The sequence below is a fragment of the Henckelia pumila genome, chromosome 3 (assembly GCF_033568475.1).
Source record: "Henckelia pumila isolate YLH828 chromosome 3, ASM3356847v2, whole genome shotgun sequence".
NCBI classification, from domain to species: Eukaryota; Viridiplantae; Streptophyta; class Magnoliopsida; order Lamiales; family Gesneriaceae; genus Henckelia; species Henckelia pumila.
In genome coordinates this window covers 122,047,096-122,055,389 of record NC_133122.1, presented here as the reverse complement: position 1 = coordinate 122,055,389, position 8,294 = coordinate 122,047,096, and the positions used below count along the sequence as shown (strand labels likewise).

General features: G+C 38.2%; 1 non-coding gene across 1 annotated transcript; it reads left to right on the top strand.

Annotated features, from left to right (window-relative positions):
- The first annotated feature begins 752 nt into the window (after window positions 1-752).
- On the top strand, window positions 753-859 carry LOC140894164 (small nucleolar RNA R71). Its single transcript, XR_012153711.1, has one exon. It is a non-coding gene; the product is annotated as a small nucleolar RNA R71 (small nucleolar RNA).
- The last annotated feature ends 7,435 nt before the right edge of the window (window positions 860-8,294 follow it).

Sequence of the window (8,294 nt, the reverse complement as noted above, 5' to 3'; positions counted from 1 at the left end):
ATGCTTCTCAGTCTCCACTTTCTTCCCACTTCTTAATCCGATTGATTTTACCTGCTCTTTTGGTTTCTTTTCAGTGTCACTTGGTAAGGTACCAGGATATCTACTAGCCATCGCTTTATCCAACTGCCAAATCTGATTCTCTAAATTCTTTACTGATGCATCTTGATTCAGCATTCTTGTCTCAGTGGATGATATGAACTTTTGCATCATCTGCTCCATGCTTGATTTCTCTTCTTGATGTTGTTTTCCGTAATTATAATTTCCATATTGCTTGTTGTTTTGTCCTCCCCATGAGAAATTTGGATATTGTTTCCACCCTGGATTATATGTATTCAGGAAAGGATCATTCCTAGGGAGATTTTTATTTCCTACATGGTTATCCATAACTCCCTTTGGTTGATAGAATGGATTTCCAGTCTGACAGTCTTTAGTAAAATGTTCAGCACCACATTTCTCGCACCACACTTCTTGAATGCGCATTGTAGAATTCCCCAAACTTAGCTCATGAATTTTCTTATTCATTACCCCCTGTTGAGCTGCCAATGTCTGCATGATGCATTCCTGCAGACTTCCGCGTAACATTCCTCTGAGATTGAGGGTGATAACTGCTAGATGTCATCTCTTCAATCAAATCACATCCTTCTTCTGGTGATTTTCGTAACAGATTTCTGGCAGCAGCTGCTGCATCTAACATAGTGCGATTAGCATGAGGAATGAAATTGTAAAAAATTTGTACCACAAGCCAGTCGGGTAATTTGTGGTGTGGACATCTCCTTAATAGATCCTTAAAGCGTTCCCATGCTTCATAAAGTGATTCTTGTTTGCCTTGGGCAAATGTAATGATATTTGTTCTTAATTTCATTGACTTTGATGGAGGAAAGTATTTGGTGAGGAAGTATTTAGCCAGATAATCCCAAGTAGTAATTGAACTTGCAGGTAAATTTTTTAGCCACGCTTTAGCTTTATCTCTTAATGATAAAGGGAACAACCGTAAACGAATAACATCATCAAAAACTCCCTACTGCTTAAAAGTGTCACAAATTTCTAGGAAATTTGCGATATGAGTGTTCGGGTCATCCATTGTTGTCCCACCAAATTGAACTGAGTTCTGAATCATTTGAATGATAGCTGGATTTATCTCAAAATGGTTTGCTGCTAATTGTTGGCCTAATTATGCTCGGTCTTACGTCCTCAATGGATGGAAAGGCTCTATCCATAATGGATCTATAAATTGGTGGTTCATTATTTCCAGCATCTCTATCATTCAACATTTGTTGTTCCTCTTCTGCCATTTCTTCTCTCTATTTCCTTTGTCTCCTGCGAAAGGTTCTCTCGATTTCAGGATCAAAAGGGATGAGTTCCAGATCAAATGGATGTTGCATGCACTACAAGAGTATCATGCAGTTCACATATGAAAATAGTGATTAAAATTGGTACAGAGAAATTTAAATAAAACAAATTAAAGTAATAAATAGACCCCAAAAACGGCGCCAAAAACTTGATCTATCAAATACTAGAAATTAAAAATAAATATAAATATCTTCAATTCCACTCGAAATTATCGCAAGTGCACGAATCAAGTTATAGTAAAATGTATTGAATACGAGTATCGTCCTCAGGTACTATTTCAACGATAATTTATTATCTATTTCTCTATCAAAAGTAATGAAATTTTTTGAAAAATTATAACTAAAACTAAAAATTAACCAAATTAATTCAAACTACTTAAACTAGAAGAGTAAGAGATTATTTTTAACAAAGAATAATAATGAAGATATTTGTTGGAGTACTTCATCACCCAGAGACCCAGAGACTGATGATCAGTTCGAGATGACTATTCGGACCTTAAAAGATATTTTGAGGACTTCAGTGATGAATTTTGGGTTATCATGGAAGGATCACTTGCCAATGATAGAGTTTGCCTACAACAATAGCTATCATCGTAGTATTGGCATGGAACCATTCAAAGCTCTTTACGGTCGTCGTTTTCGGACACCTTTATTTTGTGATGGGGTAGGGATGAGATAGTTTGAATGACTGGAACTGATCCAGCATATCGTGGGCAAGGTTGAATTGATAAAGAAAAGGATCAATACCACGCAAGACAAGTAGGCAAGTTATGCCAAAACCAAGCATAGACCATTGTATTTTGAGGCGAGAGAACATGTTTTCCTATGAGTATCTCCTTTCCAAAAGGTGATGAAGTTTGATTTGAAGGGCAAGTTAGTGCCTATATTCATAATGTCCGTTCGAGATACTAAAAAAGGTTGGAAATGTGGCACACCATTTGGCATTACCAACATATCTTTTAAGCATTCACAATGTGTTCCAAGTATCGTTACTCCGCCAGTATATTGCAAATGAGTCACACATTCTGCTTCCAACAGAGATTCAGCTAGAACATGATTTGTCGTACATGGAGAGACCGCTTAGGATTCTCGAAAATAAGGAAAAGGTACTTCGAAAAAAACTTATTCCTCTAGTTATGGTTCAGTGGTTGCACCGAGGCACAGAGGAAACAACTTGGGAGTTAGAGAGTCGTATGCGTCCCGAGCATCTTGAGTTATTATGATTGTATTTTTGTTTTCTTGAGCAGTAGTTGTGTTATTGTTCTGATTATCCTATCTTGGATTTCGATGACAAAATCTCTTAAGTTAGGAAGAATGTAGTTTCCCGACTCCTAATTAAGATAACATACATCCTAATAACAGGTTCTCATTTGGGTTTAAGGATTTGAAAATCGGATTCAAGATGATCAAAAATTGTTTCAAGGGTTTCAAGTGTTGGGACATTTCGGAATCTCTGAAGGGTTGTTTGGAAGCAAACTAGTTTGGAAGATAAAGTTGGTTATCGAAAGTACAGAGCAGCTCAAAAGCACCAAACTGCATATCGGAAGCTCCAATTTTGTGTCAGTCAGAAAGGATATGAGTTTTGATTGGGTGATCAGACTTGAGAGTGTCCACAAGTTCCGAACTAGAGTTTGGTAGATCTAAACTATGTCGGCAATAGTGTGTTGTCCAATTAGAGACACACATTTTGTAAAGGGCATTCGGAAGGCCAATCGTAAGTTCCGAAGTGCATTCAAAAGCTCCGAACTAGGGATCATATGTTTCGATCGTGGTATAAATAAGGGACGAGAGCTCATTCTTCCTTGCTCATTTCCTTATTTTCCTTCTCGTATCCTTCCATATTATAGTGGATTTCAGGCGTCGTTTTGCAGGCCAGTCGATAGCGAGGTGCTACTAGGATTTTAGCGGAGTTTTGCCTATATGTTGAGGCAATCGCCATTGATAAGTGTATTTTATACACTTAATTTATATATGATTTTAATTGTTAATTGTTTGTTTCGAGCAGATTTTTGTGGGTGTTTTGTTATTTTTGTGATTGTAGGGAATTTTGAAAAATTTGTAGAAAAAAAGAATTAAAGGAGGAGAAAAGAAAAGAACAAAAGAAAAGAAAAGAAGAAAAGGAAAGAACGAACAGTAGAAGAAAATGGTTAATGGGCTTTTGTTATTGGGCCATTGTTAGCGCTAAGTTGGTGCTAAAGAGAGAATTGAAGAGCTAACGCGCAATGTCTTGTGAAATCTGAGAATTAGAATTGCGAACTGAAGGCATGCCCGCGCCGCTAACTGAGCGCCAGCCCCGATCGAGATTTCAGATTTTAATTATTTCGGGCAATTTTTATGGGCTTGATTCTTGGGATTTTGTGATGACATATAAAAGGAGATTGTGATCTTGCAATTAGAAGGAGAGCCGCCACACACAATCACACGTACAAATCAAAGATCAGGGCTTGATCGTGAGATTTTTGTGAAGAATTCGGAAGCATTATTTGAAGAACGAAGACGGAGTTCGATAGACCGGACACGGCGTCGACGACGGATTTGTTTCTTTATTTTATTTATTTAATTCTATATTCATGTCTGGATTTTTGAATATGTTTTGTTTTATTCAGAATTTTATTATGAACTAAATTTTATAGTCTAGAGGTCGGATGGAACCTGGTGTAGACACTTTCATGAATTTTTTATTTTTATTGAATTGAGTTTCTTCTAGATTAATTATTTTTTCTAGAATTGATTGTCTTTTCAATTATCTGATCAATAATTGATTTGTAATTTATTTGAAATTTGGCACTCGGTAGAGGAGATTTTGAATAGGACCAATAGGAAATACACTGTTAATTATTTATATAGCTCGGAAGAGTGTATAATTTAACAGAGCTTTTAAAAAGAACATTTTTTTGTGATAGATCACTGCGATAAATTCTTAATAGGGATATTGGAATTGAATTGTAGTTGATAAAAATTATTTGTTGCTCGGGAGAGGGAAATAATAAACTTAAGTGTTCTTGTCTATTAATTGACTTGAATTCATGAAGATCAATTAATTAGGATTGATTGTTGTTGAAACCAGGTGAAATCTATAAATCTAGACCATTTTTCTCTGATTGATTATTTCTGAAATTTGTGTGCGTGCTTATAAAAACTTCATTGTTATTTTATTTTTCTGCAAAATTCTGAGTTATTGATTTTCTAGATAAAGTTTAGACTTTTTTAATTAAAATTACTAAATATTTTAAATTTACTCCCTGTGGGATCGATATCTGATTTTATCACTATATTAAAACTTAATACTCGTACGCTTGCGAGGAATTTTCACAACAAGTTTTTGGCGCCGTTGCTGGGGAGTAAATTTTGATTATTTTTTTAGTCTTGTTACCAATTAGTCTAGATTTTAATTTAGAGTTTTATTTCTTTTATTTTAAGTTACTAATTAATTTCTTCTTATTTTTAATTGCAGTCTATGCGCACTGCACGTGCTTTGAGAAGAATTAGAAGAGAAGAAATCAAGAACATGGCTGAAGAAGAAGCACAACAAGCTCCTCTGGTGCCAATCAGAGATCAATTCAGGCCGACGATCCAGACTCACTATTCTGGAATCGCTCGAGGAACTATCAATGCCAAAAATTTTGAACTAAAGCCGGCGTTAATCAACATGGTGCAATCAAACCAATTTAATGGGAGCGCCACTACTGATCCTTACCTACACCTACGCACTTTCTTGGAGATAACCAATACGGTAAAAATTAATGGTGTGTCTAAGGATATTATTCATTTACGCTTGTTTCCTTTTTCTCTCAGGGATCAAGAAAGAAGTTGGTTGCAGTCACTGCCTTTAGGGAGCATTACTACTTGGGAGGGGATGGCAGAAAAATTTATTGAAAACTATTTTCCTCCTTCCAAATCCACCCAGTTGAAGATAGAGATCAGCACCTTCCGACAGATGGATACTGAACAACTATACGAGGCGTGGGAAAGGTAAAAATAATTACTTCGACGTTGTCCTAACCACAATTTTGCAGATTGGGAACAAATCGAGTGGTTTTACAACAGACTGAATGCACCTATGAGGATGAATGTGGATTCTGCGGCTGGAGGTACTATTTTTGCAAAAGACTGTGTACAGGCCTACGAGATGCTGGAACAGATGACGGTCAATAGCTTTCAATGGCCATCTGAGCGTATGGGAGTAAAGAAGCCAGCTGGAGTGTATGCAGTGGATCCTCTCACATCCATCACTGCTCAATTATCTGCACTGACTACACAGTTAGCTTCTTTGAATAAGATTCATGTTGCAGATTCAAATGGAGTTGAAGGATCATATATCCCAGAAGAAGTTAATTATATCAATCCTAATGGATACCGAGGTTATGGAGCTTACAGAGGTAACCCTGTCCCTAATACTTATCATCCTAGCTTGCGAAATCATGAAAATTTTTCTTATGCTAACAAAAAAATGTGTTGAATCCTCCGGGGTTCAATACAAACAAGGATGAGGGTAAGCCTTCTTTGAAAGATGTGGTTAGTACTTTTGTGCAGGAATCAGTAAGAGAATGGCGAGAACTGAGTATCGCCTTGACAGCTTGGAAACGCACATGGCCAACATTGGTGTTGTACTTCAATCCATGGAGAAACGCACTGAAGCATAATAACCGCGGCCAGTTACCTAGCAACACTGAAGTAAATCCCAAGGAGCAGTGCAATGCCATCGAGTTGAGTAGTGGCAAAGAAGTTGAAGTCCAAATCCCTACTGTTGCGGAGAAGAAATTTGAGGAAAAAGTCGAGGAGAAAGAGAAGGAGCCTGAACCTGGCTCGAAACCGATGTACAAGCCGCCACTCCCCTACCCACAAAGGTTCAAGAAGAAGGCGTTGGATGAGCAGTTCTCCAAATTCTTGGAGATTTTCAAGAAAATTCACATCAACGTCCCCTTTGCTGATGCTTTGGAGCAAATGTCGAACTATGTGAAGTTCATCAAGGAGGTGATGTCCAAGAAGAGGAGGCTGCTAGAGAACGAGGTGGTGAATTTAACGGAAGAGTGCAGTGCGGTGCTACAAAAGAAGATGCCACAGAAACTTAAGGATCCTGGAGCTTAGGACTTGGTGAGGTGAAGCCCACAATGATCGCATTGCAGTTGGCTGATAGATTGATTACATATCCGCTTGGAATTATTGAAGATGTTTTGGTAAAAATAGATAAATTTATTTTTCCTGCGGATTTTGTTGTGCTAGATATGGTGGAGGATACAAATATGCCACTAATATTGGGGAGACCATTCCTGGCCACTGCGGATACCAAGATCGAAGTTAAGAAGGGTGAATTATCTATGGGTGTAGAAGGCAAGAGAATGATATTCAACTTATTCACGAAAGCACCCAATCCACCCATAGAAGAATTTTGCTTAATTGAACCGGTTGTGAAGTTGAAGAGCTGTCCAAGAGCAGATTTTGAGGTTGAATCAAAGAGTAAAGCGCCAAGTTCATCAACAAAGAAAGTCACGAAGAACAAGAAAGCAAAATTTAAAAGGCGGTTCATGGAATTTATTTGGCGAGTAAAAGAGAAAGGGAAGATCTAACACCGGTGAAAGTCGGGCTGACGACTTAAAACCAAGCGCTACTTGGGAGGCAATCCAAGCATTTTCTTTTATTTTATTTTCTTTTATTTTCAGTTTATTTAATTTTTGTTATTTATTTATTTTAAAGTATTTTATAATAAAATTTTAAAGCTTAATTTTTCTTAATTTTCAAAAATTTTCATGCTCAAGAAATCTCAAATTCGAGCAGACGGCGCGCCCGCCCCATTAATCTGAGCGCCCGCGCAATACCCTGGGAGAAATTGGCTTGATTTGCGAACTAGAGGCGCGCCCGCGCCACTCATCTTGAGCGCCCGCGCTTCCTCTATTCCACGCTTATACACGAACTGCGCTACACGTTGCATAATCGCGCTACTGAACAGCGCTTGTCATGCGCTATCGTGCTTCCGAGCTGCACCAAAACATGTGCTAACGCGCAAACGAAGAGCGACGACCATCAGCGCTCCCCTTAGAGCTATCGCGCTCCCCAGCAGCCTTCCCACCTGCGCTATCGCGCCTCCCTATTCGCATAATTGTGCTACAGCAACACCATTAGTGTTCCCTGTAGAGCTATCTCGCATCCCAGCTTTGTCACCTTGCGCTAACCAGCTCTCCTACACCAAAGAACCATGCGCTAAATAGCCCCCATCAGCAGCTACATGCGCAATTGATCTCCATATCTGCAGCTCCCAGCAATGTAACTCAGCTGCGCACACTACTCCTTGCATTACAGCAATCAACCAAGCGTGCCTCATCCAGCTCGATAGCTTCCCGAAGAGTGCAACAACTCATGCGTGATCATGCTTACCAGCTGTCCAAGATTTTGTGTTAACAAGTTTATCAAGGGCGCACAACCTTGTGAAATTGCATTCTCCACAAAACCATGCTTCCAATGCGCTAATCAACTTCTAAGGGGCACACACCATGCATGATCGAATATCTGAAACTCGTTATTCCGAGCACTCATTTTTTTTTCTCCTTAGATATTAAGAGTTTGATATTGTTTTTATTGTTTTGGGATTCACTTTTCTTTCGTATCTTGAAGGTTAAATTGGATGTTCATGTTGTGCTTCTTCAATTTTCTCTGATGATCGGCTTCTGATAGTGTTCTACATGTTGGACATTATTTTTTTCATCGCCATGAAGTTTATATCGCCGAGTACTGATGCTCGGTGTCGAAGGTACGCGTCCCGTGTCCCTTGTTATTTTTATTGATTTTTAATCATTAGGGACAATGATTACATTAAGTTTGGGGGGTGAATCAGTGTCTGATACAGTTGAGTTTTATTGTGTGCTTCATAGATAAAAAATTTTTTGTTGAATTTATTTGTTGTGTTAAATGAGAGTTGAGTTTAAAAGAAGTAGAGAAATAATTAGAATC